Below are 16,059 nucleotides of genomic sequence, written 5' to 3' on the forward strand. Positions count from 1 at the left end.
ACTTGTAGATCTGCAAAAAAGTCCTTTGCTCACTTCTAGAGTTTTTGATGATTTGATTTGAAAGAATTCCCTGTAAAATGAAGATGCACTTTTCATCCTATGTGTGTATACATACAACTTTTCATCTAATGTGTATATATAACTGATATACATAAAACATATCATATCTGTAATGTTATACATATCAGTAATATATATAATAGGATATATAATAAAGAATATAATACCCTGTAAAATGAAGACACACCTTTCACCTGAATATATATCTAGCTTATACAGTAAATATTTTTCAAGTATGTTCTCCATTATTTTGTTAACTTTTTTTCTGATACACAGGCAGTTTTAATTTTTAGTTTGCTAAATCAACCTTCAGAATTCCTGCTTGTGAGGTCATTCTTAGTAAGGCCTTTGTCCACATAAAATGTACTTTTAAAAATAAGAATTTGTGTTTTCTTTTCTTTTCTCATTGGCATATGTAAAAGTTTTCAATACTTTTCTCATTGGCATATGTAAAATTTTAAATCTGTATTCCATCAGAACTCATGTTTGTGACATAAAATTTCATTAGTTTTCTTCAAACAGCAGGCATTTTTTAATTAATGATTTATTCTTTCCTACTCATGACTTACCATTATCAATCCTAATGTATGTATCTCACATAATTTCAGTGTTTCTGGATTTCCTATTCTGTTCCATGCATTTATCTGTTTTTTCAGCTGTTAGTAAATAATTAATTGTAAAATAGCACATTTTGATATCTAGAGGAGCAAGTGTTTTTTCACTCCATTATATAATTTTTTAAAAATGCCATCACAATAGTAAAAGACAACAGGTGTCAGGCAAAAATGTTAAAACCCTGATATTTTCATTCTGTTTACGTAAAATTGATAAACACAGAAAGAGCTCACATTTTGGGAAAAACGTGTCTTCCCATTCAAGAACACAGAACCCACCTCCCACTTCCAAGTTTCCCTCTAAGAACCCCTGGTAAAGAACCTATCTACGGCCTGGCGCGGTGGCTCACGCCGTAATCCCAGCACTTTGTGGGGCCAAGGCCGGCAAATCACCTGAGGTCAGGAATTCGAGACCGGCCTGGCCAACATGGTGAAACCCTGTCTCTACTAAAAATAGAAAAATTAGTCAGGCTTGGTGGCATGCGTCTGTAATCCCAGCTACTCGGGAGGCTGAGGTAGGAGAATTGCTTGAACCCAGGAGGCAGAGGTTGCAGGGAGCTGAGATCGCGCCATTGCACTCCAGCCTGGGGTACAAGAGTGAGACTTCGTCTCAAAAAACAAACAAACAAACAAAACCACTATCTACACAGTTGGATATGGATGTAAAACGGACAGAGGTTTATCTGAGAACTTTTCGCCTACTGAAAATGACTCAGGGTATTTTTTTATATGGAAAAGAGTTATCTCATTAGGTACTTCCCTATAATGTATATAACACCATGTTTTAAACGTGTACATTAAAAATGACAACACTGTATTTGCTTAACTTTGTGAATTAAATCACTCAAATTCTCCACCAAGTGCTCCAGCCGGGGAATGATGAGGGATGGAAAGCAGCTGTGGCTCCGTTTGGCTCCGCGGCTCCAAGAATGCCTGGCGCCCTCCAAGGCCCAGTCCCAGGGTCTGCGGGGCTGGGGGGAAGCCGGGCCTGAGGACTCCCCGCCCCCGGGGCTGAGGCCCTGCTACCTGTGCTGCTTGTCCCGGGCGGCCAGGTCTCCGCCGCTGCGCGCCATGCAGCTCTCCACCTCCGAGGCGTAGCCCTTGAGAGCCGCCCTGTGGATCTTCCGCTGTTCTGAGTCCTGGATTCGGTAACCGGAACCCGTGTAGACGTGGTCTATGAAGCCCAGGACCGCCTGGCCCCTGTGGCTCCCGAAGCCGAAGAACTTCCTCATGGTGGTGACTTCTTCTCAGACCCCGGCAACCACCCGCTCCTGAGCCGCGGCAGCTCCCTGTCACCTTTTCACCGCCCCGACCCCCAACCCAGCCCCAAATGCCAGATCCACACCCAAATCCGCGATCCAACCCCAAATCCCCGATCCAACCCCCAATCCGCGATTCAACCCCAATCCCCGATCCAACCCCCAATCCGCGTTCCCACATCTGCGATCTAGCCGAGAACCCGCGATCCAGCCCAGTCCACCACAGCCTTCAGCAGCGACACTCGCAGCCTCCGACCTCTCAGACCGAATGAGCCTGGCAAAGCCGTTAGGCGCGCGCCTGCGCCGCAGTGGCCGCTGGGCTCCCGGAAGCCGCTCCCGGGCGGCGCGCGCCGGCAGGTGGGGCTGCAGTTCCGGGCAGGAGCCGCTGGGCTCGCGGGTTCTCCTGGGCTACCTGGGCGGCCCCAAGATCGCAGGCGCAGGGTCGCAGGCGTGCAGCCCACCCGGCCTGAGGAGGACCCCGCCCCGCTCCTCCTCGGAAGGGAGATCGGGCGCTGGCATGGGCATTCTGCGGCCACCAGGGACGGGGTTGAGGCCAATTCCCGCCCCGGTGCAGGCGCCTCCGCGCAGACCGCCTGGCTTGGCGGCAGCCAACGCAGACATCCGGCCCGGTTGTGCTATGCTGGGAGCGCTGGAGTGCTTAGAAGTTGCCCGACAGCTGCTGCCTGCAAACAAAGGGCGACTGCAGTTTGGGCGCCCAGGCGGGCTGATGGGGCATGGCCTGGGCGGCCTCGGAATTTGCGCCAGGCCTGAGGGCCCGCCTGGCCGTTCCGCCCGCCCGCTCCTGCTCTGCAGGTGCTCGAGGCTGGCATGGGCACTCTGCAGACACCAGGGATAAGGTTGAGGCAGGTTCTGGCCCCTGTGCAGCCGCCGCCGGGCAGACAACCTGGCTTTGCCGCAGCCGCAGCTGATATCTGGCCCTGGTTCTGCGACGCTGGGAGCACTGGAGGGCTCGGGTTTGCCTGGCTGCTGCTGCCTGCAGTGGTAGGCAACTGCACCATGATGTCAGCAGGGGTCATTGCTGCGTCGCTTGTTGTGTGGATACAGAGGGGTGGCTACCACCAAGGCGCAGACATGACTGAGAAGGCCTTCTGCCAGGACTCCACCCTGGTGACTCCCAGGACTCTGTCCCAGGGCTTTTCCTGTTGAGTAAGGAGCCTGGGTCTCTTCCCTTCCTTGATCCACACCACCCAGCCCCAGTCTTGGCCAGGTGCAAAATTACCTTTCACATATTTCTAAGAATATCTGAGTGTTACTTATGTTGTGCTTTCAGTTCATGTGATGGTCATGGGGTTTTTTGCAATCTGCTAGGATTCCTATTGTTTTAGTATCCCTCCTTTGTCCGACCCATTGTGAAGATAAGTTGGCCCTGAAACCAGATGTACCTGCAGGCGGGGACCATCAGAGCAGGCAGAAGCTGGAGAAGCTGGCAGAGGCCCCAGTATCCACCTTCCAGGGCAGCCACCCCTTCTACATTCCCACCATACTGGGCACCTGCAGGATGCTCACCTCTGCCCAACAGGTCCTGGACCTGCTGCTAAAAGGTGAGCGCGCCAACCCTCCACAGCACAGTGGGGACTCGCCACCTCCAAGCTGTGTCTTGGGCAAATCCCTTCACCTCTGTGGGAATCAGCCTGCTTGTGTGGAAACTATGGTGCTGAGAAGACTAACATGGTGGGTTATTTCAAGAACCAAATAAGATAAGCCATGGAAAGTGCTTACACCCACCCTGGCCCTGTGGAAAGCACTGCTGAGGGGCAGTAGTGGTTATCAATGATTATAAAATTATATCAAACTCTAGAAAGCCACAGTAATGAAACTATAGTAACATATTATAAAACTATAAAAATATACAAATTAGGATATTGATAATAATATAGTTAATCCATCCTCATGGGTTATTCGTGGATTATTCTCATTTTGCCAGATTGATTTGTTCTGTGTGTGTGTGCATGTGTGTAGGTCTATGCAATTTTATTACACATATAGGGTCATCTTTCAGAAAGTTCCTCCTTTTGTCCCCTTATCACCACATCCTCTTCCCTTCTGCCCATCGTGCCCACTCTGGTCCTGATCTTTTGAAATCACTAATTTCTAGACCCATAAATTTGTCTTTCCAGTAATGTTATATACATTAAATCATAATGTACACAACTTTTAGTAATTGGCCATTTTCATTCAGCATGATTTCCTGGACATTCATCGAGATTGTTTTTTTTTTTTTTTTTTTCAAAGATTGCTTCTTCTGTTATTGCTGAGTGGGTCTCCATGGTATGGATGTACTGCACTCTGTAACCCTTCACTCACTTAAGGACATATCAGTTGTTTTCAGTCAGGTTTTCACTAGTATGATGATGTTTACAAACTTTTAAACATCTTTTTAAATGATAGTTCCTCAGGACTTGGTAAGACTTACAAGTTACAGATTTTAGTGTAAGTGCTGGACTGGTAATAAAACTTTACCTCCAGTCTTACTGGAAAAATAAAAAAAAAAAAAAGTTCAATGAATAATTGAAGGCCAAAGTAAAAATCAGTATCTTGAATGGTCCTAGCAAAGAAGTGGTTATATATTTTAATTTCTTCATAGTTTTCACTGTGTCTAGTGAGAAAAATTGAAACTGTCTTGTAATTAAACCATGATTAGACTCTGAAGATTTATGTGTGTTGGGGCTGATCTCTCAGTGTCCACTGGAGGTCTACAACTGGGGGAATCACAGCAAGGTCACCATGAAGCTAAATGAAGGGAGGTGATTTTTGCGTGAGTGGCAAATAGCACATTCAGGGTGAGGACAAGAGGGCTGTGGGAGCAGTAGGGAGGAAAGTGCCAACCTCAGTCTTGGAGAGTCAGGGAGAGCTGCACTGGAAGAAGTAATATGTCAGACGGGACCCAAAGGATGCAGAGGAGTTACCCAGGAAGTGGGGAGAGAATGAAAGGAAGAGCATCCAGGAGTAGGGAACTGTAAGAATAGTTTTTCCAGAGACGAGGGGCTAAAGAGTCCATGTTGCGGTCCAGGAATGGAAAGTTTGGTATGGCCAGTCCTAGCATCCAGGAGCTGATGTTGAGTATACGAGTCTGCTGTGGTGGGTGGCAGGGAACTTGGAGACCAATTAAGGAGTTGGAGTTTCTTGAGGAAATGTTTGAAAGAAAAGCATGACCCGGAGAAGGTCATGATTGGATTTTCATTTTGCAAAGATCACTCTTACCACAGAGTAGAATCAGAGTAGAACGTGATTCCAGGAAACAGGGGTGGGGGTCAAGCTGGAAACACAAACACCACACTGGAGACTGATGTAGTAATTCAGGGAAGAGAAGAAGATGGCCTGAATTAAAGTGGAAGAGTCTGCAGATTTAAGATAAATAAAGGCCCAATGCATAGTACTTGGTAAATAATTAGATGTATGATGTTAAGAATAGGGAAGAGCCCAGGGTCCCACTGAGGTGTGTGGCTTGGCGGCAGCATTCACACTGTAGGTAAAACATACAAGTTTGGGTTGGAGGGGTGATTAGAAGTTGAGTTGATTAGGGGCTGTTGAATCTGAGATTAGTGCAGATCAACCTGGGGAAGCTGGTTGAGTTTTAGATGTTTGCAGACCATTAAAGGAGGGATGCTGAGTATGATTTAGAAACACGTTTTTGGAATATGGGAGGAGATTGCTCTAGAGAGAGAAGATTGAGTGTCAGCTGTCAGCAGGCCTGGGTAGTAACTAGAGATAGAATGAGATTTCCCAGGCAGAGGCATTAAGAAAACAGAGCACAGCCTGAAGAGATGTGACAGCATAATCGTTAAGGAAAATATATCAGTGTGCTGAATCCAAAATATTTAACTAGAATCCCGGTCTATCCCTTTATATAACTGAATGACCCAAGCCGAGAGGATCACTTGAGCTTAGGAGTTCAAGACAAGCCTGGCCAACATAGGAAGATCCCATCTCTACAAAAAGTGAAAATTTAGCCAGGTGTGGTGGTGTGGGCCTCTGGTCCCAGCTACTTGGGAGGCTGAGGCAGGAGGATCACTTGAGCCTAGGAGGTCAAAGCTGCAGTGAGGTGGTGTTAAACCACTGCACTCCAGCCTGGGTGACAGCAAACCCTGTCTCAAAAAATAAAAATAAAACATCTATAATCCTTGAAAAATTACAGAAGGAAAATAAATACATAGTGAAAATAATTGAAGTATAGACCATTTAAAGAAAAAACATTTTCAAGAAAAAGCATTTGTAACAAGAAAGCATAGTATAAAGCACAGTGATATCACAAGGCTGCAAATCATTTTTATTTCAATTAAAAATGAGATAAACTCACCTATGTTATTAAAGATTCAGATTGGATCAGTTAATTTTAAAAACTATATGCTATTAGGTTAGTGCAAAAGTAACTGCAGTTTTTGCCATTACTTTTAATTACTCTTGCACCTATACCAGAGTAATACTGAAAACAAAATGATCCAGAGAGGTTCAAAGTAAAAGAAAGGGCAAAGATGGCCGGGCATGGTGGCTCACGCCTGTAATCCCAGCACTTTGGGAGGCCGAGGCGGGCAGATCACGAAGTCAGGAGATCGAGACCATCCTGGCTAACATGGTGAAACCCCGCTTCTACAAAAATACAAAAAAATTAGCCAGGCGTGGTGGCGGGCGCCTGTGGTCCCAGCTACTCGGGAGGCTGAGTCAGGAGAATGGCGTGAACCCAGGAGGTGGAGCTTGCGGTGAGCTGAGATCGCGCCATTGCACTCCAGCCTGGGTGACAGAGCGAGACTCCATCTCAAAAAAAAACAAAGAAAAAAAGAAAAAAGAAAAAAAGGAGTGGGCAAAGATGTATCAGACAAATGTAAACTAACAACAAATAGAACAGCTGTTGGGTCAATTGTGTGATGCAAAGTTGTGTTCAGGATGATGTGGTAGCATTTTACAATGACAGACAATACAGTGTTCATGAAGATAAAGCTATTATGAATTATTATAAATCAAATAAGATATAATAAAATTATATAAAATAAAACCTATAAGAAATTTTTTTAAATGGAAAATACTTGCAATAAGAGATTTTAAGTCAGCTGTCTTGCCATATTAGGTAAGAGACCAAAAAATATATTGGTATAAAAGTAAAAATAATTATTATTGAGGGAGGTAGAATCATTTATCATATTATATCCCTTTAGCTGAAAATACACATTTTCAAGTAGCTACAGACAATTTAAAAAATCAAACAGGCTGGGTGCAGTGGCTCACACCTGTAATCCCAGCACTTTGGGAGGCTGGGGCGGGCAGATCACCTGAGGTCAGGAGTTCGAGACCAGCCTGGCCAACGTGGTGAAATCCCGTCTCTACTAAAAATACAAAAAATTAGCCAGGCATGGTGGCGGGCGCCTGTAATCCCAGCTACTCAGGGGACTGAGGCAGGAGAATCGCTTGAACCTGCAAAGTGGAGGTTGCAGTGAGCGAGATTGCGCCATTGCACTCCAGCCTGGGCAGACTTGCTGCCCAGTGAAGCCTCAGAGTAACCCCCTCCCCTGACCTTCAGAGCCATCCTACCCATGGCATCGTGAAATCCAGATGGAAGGGAATGTAGTAGAGTGGAAGAATCAGGGTGAAAAGAAGAAAGTAGCTGTGTTATGAATCGCTGACGGAGGCTCTAGCCTGAGAGGACGGCAGAGCTCCCAGGCCTGAGCGATGGATTGAGGCTGTCTCTGGGCTGTGGCTCCTGCTCCTGTGTCCAGCTCATGCAGGATGGAGCTGCCCTAACCCACCCCAAGGCTAGAGGAATGACCTTCTATTACCCCAAGGCCAACTGCACCCAGAAGTTCTCCTCAAAGGAGCCCATGTCTAAGAGGTAGCAAAACGGAGAAAGAGGGGACGACATCCTGGAGGTCACCACCCTGTGCGCTGGATTGGGCAAGAGACTTCTCAGCAGAAGTGCAGCCTGGCTGCAATAGTCATGGGAGTGAGGGACAGCCCTGGTCCTGACAGCACAGGGGAGGTCTGGTCTCCCGTCCCCATGGCCTTGAGCGCTGTGTGAGCAGCACTGAGGCTGCTGTCCCTGAGTCAGTGCCATCATCAGCGTCCTGCACTGGGAGGCTCTGGGAGGCTGAGCAGCCGGCTGGGAGCCAAGAGCCACCCTGGGGCCCCTGAGCAGGTTCATCCCAGCAGATGCTGAGGCCTTTCCCAGCTGGCCCTACTAGCAGGACCCCAGTGACTCCAACGTCGGCAGTGTTCCCTGTGGGCAGAGACTCTTCCTCCTGGAGACTCAACCCTGAGGAGTGGGGGTCAGCACAGGCTAAGCCCTGACTTCCGGAGGGACAGAGAAGCCCGGAAACTGCAGAGTCCAGGACAATGTGTGCTCAGAAAGGAGGGTGTGTGAGAGAGAGAGAAAAGGAGAGAGAACGACCACACCCCTGTGTCCTGGGGAGCCATTCCCTCCAGGCAGGACATGATGGCCCGTTTCTCCCAGGCTTCCCCACGCCCAGAGGGCAGCTTTCCACGCGAATCCATCCCTGGGCTGGTACCCTGTGAGACCTCTCTGGGAGCAGTTTCTATTTTAGGTAGGGAGGAGGAACACGGAGCCGGTTAGCCAAGTGTTAATGATTTCACTTCCTCAGAATCCAGGCCCCGCGGAGTGACAAGCGCCGTCCACTGCCTTCCCTGCAGTTCTGGGCTGGAGGCACATGACCCACAGCTGCGAGGACTTCAGGACTCAGGAAGCGCAGGGCAGGGGTGACCACACATCCCCGTCTTCCTACTCTCCACACCACTGCTATGCTCACTGGGCCCTGCCGGCGCCAGGTGTCTCGGTGCTTACCTGAGTCGATGTCCTATCGCAGGAGAAACCAGGGGGACTTCCTGTCTCCGCTGGTCCTGGCAAATCCCATAGTGGCCAACACGGAATTCACTGCTCAGGGTGCAGGTGAGCCTGGCAGATGCCCCTGCAGACGCGTAGGCACAGGGTGGCCGAGTCCACACAGGCTGGGATAGGGAGCCTGCAGGCACAGGGAGGGGTGAGTGTGGACACCGCCCGGTGTGACGCTCGCAGGGTCCCAGTTGGAGGAGCTGACATGAGCTGGGAGCTGAGGCCGGGTCTCCGAGGCCTGCCTGGACCTGTACAGACAGAAGTAGTGGGAGAGGAGGCCAGGCCTTGGTGGACTCAGCCCCTGACCCCACCATGAGGCTGGAATGCCTGGGCCTCCTTTTCTCCCACCCTCTGAAGAGGAGGTGCTGCTCCCACACAAGCCTTTCCATCCAGGGACTGCCCAGCCCTCCATGGGCCCTGAGGCTGGGGCTCGGCTCACACTGCAGACCCAGGACGAGGAAGCTTTGCTTTATCCATTGGGAGCCCTCAGAGGAAGCACCTGCCCAGACCATGCAAAGGTCCCTGCTTGGGGAACTCTGCCAGACCAGAGAGGACACGGCTGCTGAGTCCCCATCAGTGAGCACAGGGCCCAGCCCCAAGTCCCGGGCTCCTTGGAGTGAAGGATCTTACTGAGCAGCTGTGCAGGGACCACAGTGTAGCCTCACAGCACTCCCTGCTGGTCACAGGGCACACACTCCACCATGCCCCAGATCTGTGCCCCAGATCTGAGACCCCATCTGGTCTCTGCCGCTCACCAGTCAGGGTCCATCCACACATCCACAGTCCAATTCTGATGTGTGGGCCGGACGGAACCGGCTCCTCTCCCTCTGGTCACACCCCATGTCCCACCATGGCAAAGCAGTCCTCACAACCCTCCTCATTTGTCCCCATCTTCACCCTTGATGGGACAGGGGCTCATTCACAAAAATGCACAGGGACAATATTCAAGAGACCATCATTTTTAGGAAGAGAAAAACCTTCTCTTGTGACTACACCAGCCAGGAGTCACAGCCCTGAGAGGGGCCCAGGGTGGCTGTTTCCAGAGGCCCCATCCCAGCAGCTACTCACAGTTCAGTCATGGTTGTGCCCACTCAGCAGATGCTGCCCTAGCAATTCCTGCGTGTCAGAGATTGTTCCACTCACACTGTGAGTATTAACCAGTGATTTCTGCAGAAGAGATAATATGCAGATAGACATGCATACATTATACACAGGTAGACAGACTCTTTCATCTGATTGACTCAGAGAGAACATCAGCATATGATCTTACAGTGAATCAGACAAACCCAAAGGATGCCCCTGAATTTGACAGTTTTATTTATTTATTTATTTTATTTTACTTTATTTTTTGAGGCAGAGTCTCTCTGTCACCCAGGCTGGAGTGCAGTGAACCCATCTCCGCTCACTTCAGCCTCAACCTCTGGGCTCAAGCAATTCTTCCATCTCAGCCTCCCAAGTAGCTGACATTACAGGCATGCACCACCATGCCCAGCTAATTTTTCTATTTTTTGTAGAGACGGGGTTTCACCATGATGCCCAGGCTGATCTTGAACCCCTGGGCTAAGCAATCTGCCCGCCTCAGCCTCCCAGGGTGCTGGAATTCCAGGTGTGAGCCACCACACCCAGACGACCTTGGCAGTTTTGTTTCACCATGGTAGCACTAAATCCCAGGAGAGTATTGACACTCAGTAGTTACTTAGTAATTGTTTATTTTAAAGAATCATTGAACCAAAAAAAGAAATCTTTGAATACCCACTTTCCTCATTCCATGTGTGTTTATGTGCATGTATATTCAACAGCTGTCTTTCCTCTGGACCATAAGGAATCATCCATCCAAATTCTCGGCCAGAAGCCTGACAGTCATGCTAGACACATCTATATAAATCACAAGCAATATCCAGGCAACCTCCAGTGCATTCCACAACAAAAAGATCCTGAAATAGCTCTCTCCTCTTCATCCCCACTCCAACTTATCTAGATCTGCCCAGCAGCATTCCCTCAGGATGGCACCAGCAGCCCCCAGCCTGTCTCCCTGCCCCAGGTCTTGCTCTATTTGACTCTCATTGCAGCTGGAGTTACTGACCAGATGACCACGTGAGGTCGCCCCTCACCCACCACCCCAGTCCTTCAACAACTCTGTGTGTTCTCGGGGGCATCGTGATGGTCGCCCTTGACCTGCAGTTACCCTTCAAGGAGCTGTTCCTGGGCCCTTCACCGGCTCCAGTGATCCCAGGCACAGGCCAAGGTAGCTTTTCCCTCATCGACTGGAATGACCGATGTCCCCTTCTGTGCATTATCACCTCTAATTAGATGCCTGCGCCTCACCGTCTGTCCATCTCACTCCCACTCATCGTGAAAGTCCCACCTGAGGCTCCACCACACGGATGAGGCCTCTTGGGCCCAACTCCCCACCAGCCTCACCCCACACCCACATGGACCATTACCCACATGGGTCTCCTGCCCACTCTGTCCTCCTGCTCAGCTCTGCTCAGTGGCTGATGATGAGAAGCAGGGGCAGCTGCAAAGGTGCAGATGCAGAGCTGAGGTTTTGTTTTTGTTTCTGGTGAGTAAAATAGTGTCCATCCATTCAGAAAGCAAGGCCACCTGCACAGCGTTCTGAGGACTCCAACGCTGTTCCCAGCTTGTAGATTCCAGGACCCTGTCCCACCTCAACACCACCCACCACGCGTCTGCAGGATCCACAGCCACTATCCCTGTGGGGCCTGTGACCCCTGAGGAAGGGGGCACTAGATCCAGGACTCTGCCCATCACCTCCAGTCACCCCGCTGAGGGCCCCAAAATATGGGTCCACACAGGAAACAGAAGATATCCTTCTGGCTTCTCCAGGAGGGGCTGTGTCAGTGCTTTGGGAATATTTGTGTAGGAGAAAGGAGGAACCTTGATGTCACGGGAGAGATTTCACAACAAAGGCACGTTTAAAGCAGGACAGCTCTGTCGCCTCTTCAGGAAGAGGCCACCATTTGAGGCAAGAGGTGGTTAAACCCAAAGTGCACGCAAACCAGCAGCTCCTTGGAGGCCCACGTGGCTCCTCAGGAGGACTGCAGAGTCCAGGGGCAGGAGGGCGTTTCCACCCGGCACCCCCACCCTTCCTCACAGCTCTCTCAAAGACCTGCAGATTCCCTGTGGTTCAGGGTCACTTTCCTGAGGGCTCACCACTTCGCCCGTGTACATATAACTAGGCTGGAGTATTGCCCATTAGGAGGCTACTTTGGTGTTGGAGCTTGGACTTTGGGTCAGGAGCTCAAGCACTTGTATCTTTCACAGCTTATGTAAAACATAATCTCTTATCTTGGGGTAAAAAATAATCATATATACAGTTAGGACCTAATAAGTACTATTCCCATTAGTTTTTCTAAATTAATATACTTTATTTTTATAGCAGTTTTAGGTTACAGAAGTGAGCAGTAAGTAATAGAGTTCCCATATATTCCCTCCCACCTCACGCCAGTCTCCACTATTTTAACATTTCACATTCATGTTGTACATTTGATAAAATTGTGGAAACCAGTATTGATAAATATTGACACGTTATTATTAGAGTCTGTGGCTTGCGTTAGTAAGGGTCATTCTTTGTGTTGCACAGTCCTGTGGGTTTTGCCAAATGCGTCATGTCAGGGACCCACCATTACGCACTGAATAGATTCACTGCCCTAAAACTCATGCTTGGCCTCCTTCCCTACTCCTGGACTTTGGTAAGCACCGATCTTTTTACTGTTGCTATAATTCTAGCTTTTCTAGAATGCCATATTTCTGGAATTATACAGTATGTAGCCTTTTCCTGTTGACTTTTTTCACTTAGAAATATGCATTTAATGGGAGTCATGGCACCAAAAAAAAAACCAGAGATATGCATTTAAGTTGTCTCCATTCTGTTTTGTGGACTGCCAGCTCATTTACTTGAATCACTAGCGATACCTCATTGCGTGGCTGTACCACATGTGGTTTATCATCCACTGAACTGCCTTTTGGTTGCTCTCAGGTCTTAGCAATCATGAACGAAGCTGCTATAAGCGTCTGCGCACAGGCTTTGTGTGGACACACGTTTTCAACCCATGTGGGTGAGCACCTGATGTGACTGCGGGACGGGTGTAAAGCACATGTATAGCTGGGCGGGGATCTGCCATCTGTCTTCCAAAGGGGCTGACACCATCTGCATCCCCACCAGCCATGAACGAGTTACTCTGAGGCTAGTTTAGCTCAATTACTAGTTTCATTCATGTGTTCAACAGGGTTTCTCTATGCTGGCAGGTGAAAACTCAGACATCCTACACAATTTTGATAACATTCTTAAGGTCAAGCCTAGTTACTTACTTGAACTTTCTTATCAATCAAATCTACCACACGCCTGCTATTTTCTCTGACCTGACAGTGGCTGTCTGATGGTGCAGACTTTGTATTCAGGAAATTCCCAGAGTCAGAAACAGCAGAGCTTGTCACAATAACATAAAACCCTCCCCTCCAGACCCTGGGCCCATTCCGTGTTTGGTATATCGTTAGCTATCTGATGTCTATAAAAGATGACCATGTAATTATAGTTTTTAATAATATAATTTTTAATAATTTACCTATGTTATAATTCTCAGCAGGGAAAGTATTCTACCACCCATAATTGAAGATTCTGGACATCATTTGTAAAGGACTGTTTTAGATCTGGGTAAAAATTTGGTCCACTTTTCTGCTTTTTTGTCTCTGAGGCAAGAAACATCAAGACCCCGAAGTCTATCCCATTCCTCTCGATAGTCTCAGGATGAGGAACAAATTCAGGACCTTCATTCATTAGTAGTCACTCCTGTAACCCCTCCTGCCTTCCTCAGTCCAGGGCAGATGGCTGAGGTGAAGGAAAGCTCCCCCTCTGACCAGGAGTCAACACCCCTGGGCCACACTGGCAGGTGTTGCAAAATGGTGACAGCTTCCTTGGGCTGCTCCAGTTTGCATTTGGGCCCTAGAGGAGTCCCTTCTGTGATGGGGCATGAGCCCAATCTCCCCACAATGATCCCCTGAGCAGAATATTTCCTGAAAACAGGCCTCCAGTGAGAAGGGCCAGGCTGCTCCAGCCATGAGGAAAATGCCCTGCGGGGGACTCGAACGTCCAAACAGCCAGGAGGGTGAAGGAGATGGACTCTGCTTTCCGCAAAGCTCCCTGCACACTTCCGGGTAGAGGGCCTCTATGATACTCAACATGATCCCATCTCCACATGGTCAGTGACAACCCCAACCGGGCAAGCTGTCCACCAGCACAAGAGGGAGTCAGCCCGCCCCAGATCAGCTCAGCTGGTCCACACTCCCAAAAACCCATATTCAGGGCTGGGGGCAATTGTCCCCACTGGCACCACCTGCAAATGCAAGCAACACAATGTTCTGAAGTGTGGACACCAATCAGGCTTTACTGGGGACATTTTCAAGAATGGGCTCAGCTCAGCATGGCTCACGGTTCTTCTGCCTCTCATGAGCCTCAGGGCAGCTGGGTGGATGTGGGGTTGTGCTCCAGGATTGGCACCCTCCAGATTCTCTGCCTTTCAGTAAATGCAGTGGTGAGAGGCCGTGCAGGGAAGAGTGATGAAAGGAAGAATCTCTAGCCGCTCAGGGGAGGTGCAAGGCCAAGACTGGAGTCAGTGCCGGGGGCATCTGGAGGACTCAGGGAGGTTGAGGTCTCAGGGGAAGGAGCAGATGCAGTCCAGGCCAGCTCAGGTCAGGCCACCCTGAAAGGGACCTTGGACCCACCCACGGATGGTCATATGGACACTCAAGCATTATTCGAAACCAGCAGAAAGGCCCACCCTGTGCTGGGGGTGGAAAAGAGGAAGAGCACAGGGGCTGCTGCTGAGCCCTTTGCAAATCCTTCCATCACCTGTGCAGAGAAAAGGAGAGGCCAGGACAGGGTAGGGTGTCCCCAGAGTCAATTCCTGAAAGCCCAGAGTGGGGACGTGGCCTCAGTAGGAATCCCTGATCCTCCATCAGTATCTGTGGGATGAGTCTTCACGTGAGGATGTCCCTCGGTCCTGAGTGTCCCCAGGCCCACTGAAGTCTGGGCATGGGCATCAGATGCCCTTGGGGCAAGGGAAGGGTGGCTACTACAGGACCTGACTCAGTGAGTGGGGTGCCTGACACTGGCTGTCCTGTGCCTATGGGGAGGTCACAGACACAGTTGTATCTCACTGTGGAGAAGCCTCTGTCTGTCCCCCAGCATCCCTGGAGCTGCAGAGACCTGCTTCCTGTGAGCCTTGGGAGGGAAGGACAGTCCGAGATACTGGGATGAGTAGCTGGAGGGGAGGCAACCTCACTCTTGGAGCTGCTCAGTGGAGCTGGGCTTGGGGATCACTAGACACAGTGATCGACCAGAAGCTCTCAGACTACACATGTCTCTGATTCAGCCCTAAACCCGGGGCTGGCATGGATGGGGTCGTCACCTCCTTCCTCATCCATCATCTCCCTGGGAGGGTGCTGAGCCCTGTGGACTGATGGATGCCTATGTAAATATAATCAGAACTGGTAAATATAATCAGTGACTCATGCCTGTAATCCCAGCACTTTGGTAGGTAGAGGCAGGAGGATTGCTTTAGCCCAGGAGTTCAAGGCTAGCCTGGGCAACATAGGGAGACATCGTTTCTACAAAAATAAACAAAATTTTAAAATGATCCAGGCATGGTGGTGTACGCCTGTCGTCTCAGCTACTGGGGAAGCTGAGGCAAGAGGGTTGCTTAAGCCCAGGAGGTCGAGGCTGCAGTGAGCCGTGATTGCACCACTGCACTCCAGCCTGGGTGACAGAGCAAGATCCCCTCTCTAAGATGAAAAGAGAAGGCTATGTGCAGATGGAGGCAATGGCTGGAGTGACACAGCTACAAGCCATTGGACAACAGCAATTGCTGTCAGCAGCAGAAGCTGAGAGGCAGGGAACAGGGTCTTCTGCAGAGTCTCTAGGAGGAGCCAGCCCTTCCAAGCTCTTGAATGTGGGCGTCCAGCCTCCTGCACTGGGAGAGGATGCGTTTCTGCTGTTGTCAGCAGCGCAATCTGTGGCAGTTTGTTAAGGCCACCCCAGGATGCTCCTCTACACATGCCTGACAAGGGCAAACTCTAAGAAGGGATTCTCTCCATGTCTACACTGTTTGAAGATTTTACAATTAGAATTTATTCTTACGTGGCTAATCATTGTTAGCCAATACACATAAAATAATAAAGAGATGACCCACATTTTATGTTGGGAGTGAGTGTCCATCTGCCCCTTATTAAGTATGGAATCTTGAACCAGTCG

The 16,059-nt window shown here is 49.4% G+C and overlaps 1 long non-coding RNA gene across 1 annotated transcript; it reads left to right on the forward strand.

Moving 5' to 3' along the window:
- Positions 1-2,427: 2,427 nt before the first annotated feature.
- Positions 2,428-13,231, forward strand: LOC134760282 (uncharacterized). Its single transcript, XR_010137538.1, has 6 exons — positions 2,428-3,161; positions 3,343-3,495; positions 8,542-8,846; positions 10,304-11,034; positions 12,394-12,502; positions 12,790-13,231. It is a non-coding gene; the product is annotated as an uncharacterized LOC134760282 (long non-coding RNA).
- Positions 13,232-16,059: the final 2,828 nt, after the last annotated feature.

This window comes from Pongo abelii, chromosome 17 (assembly GCF_028885655.2).
Source record: "Pongo abelii isolate AG06213 chromosome 17, NHGRI_mPonAbe1-v2.0_pri, whole genome shotgun sequence".
Lineage (NCBI taxonomy): Eukaryota > Metazoa > Chordata > Mammalia > Primates > Hominidae > Pongo > Pongo abelii.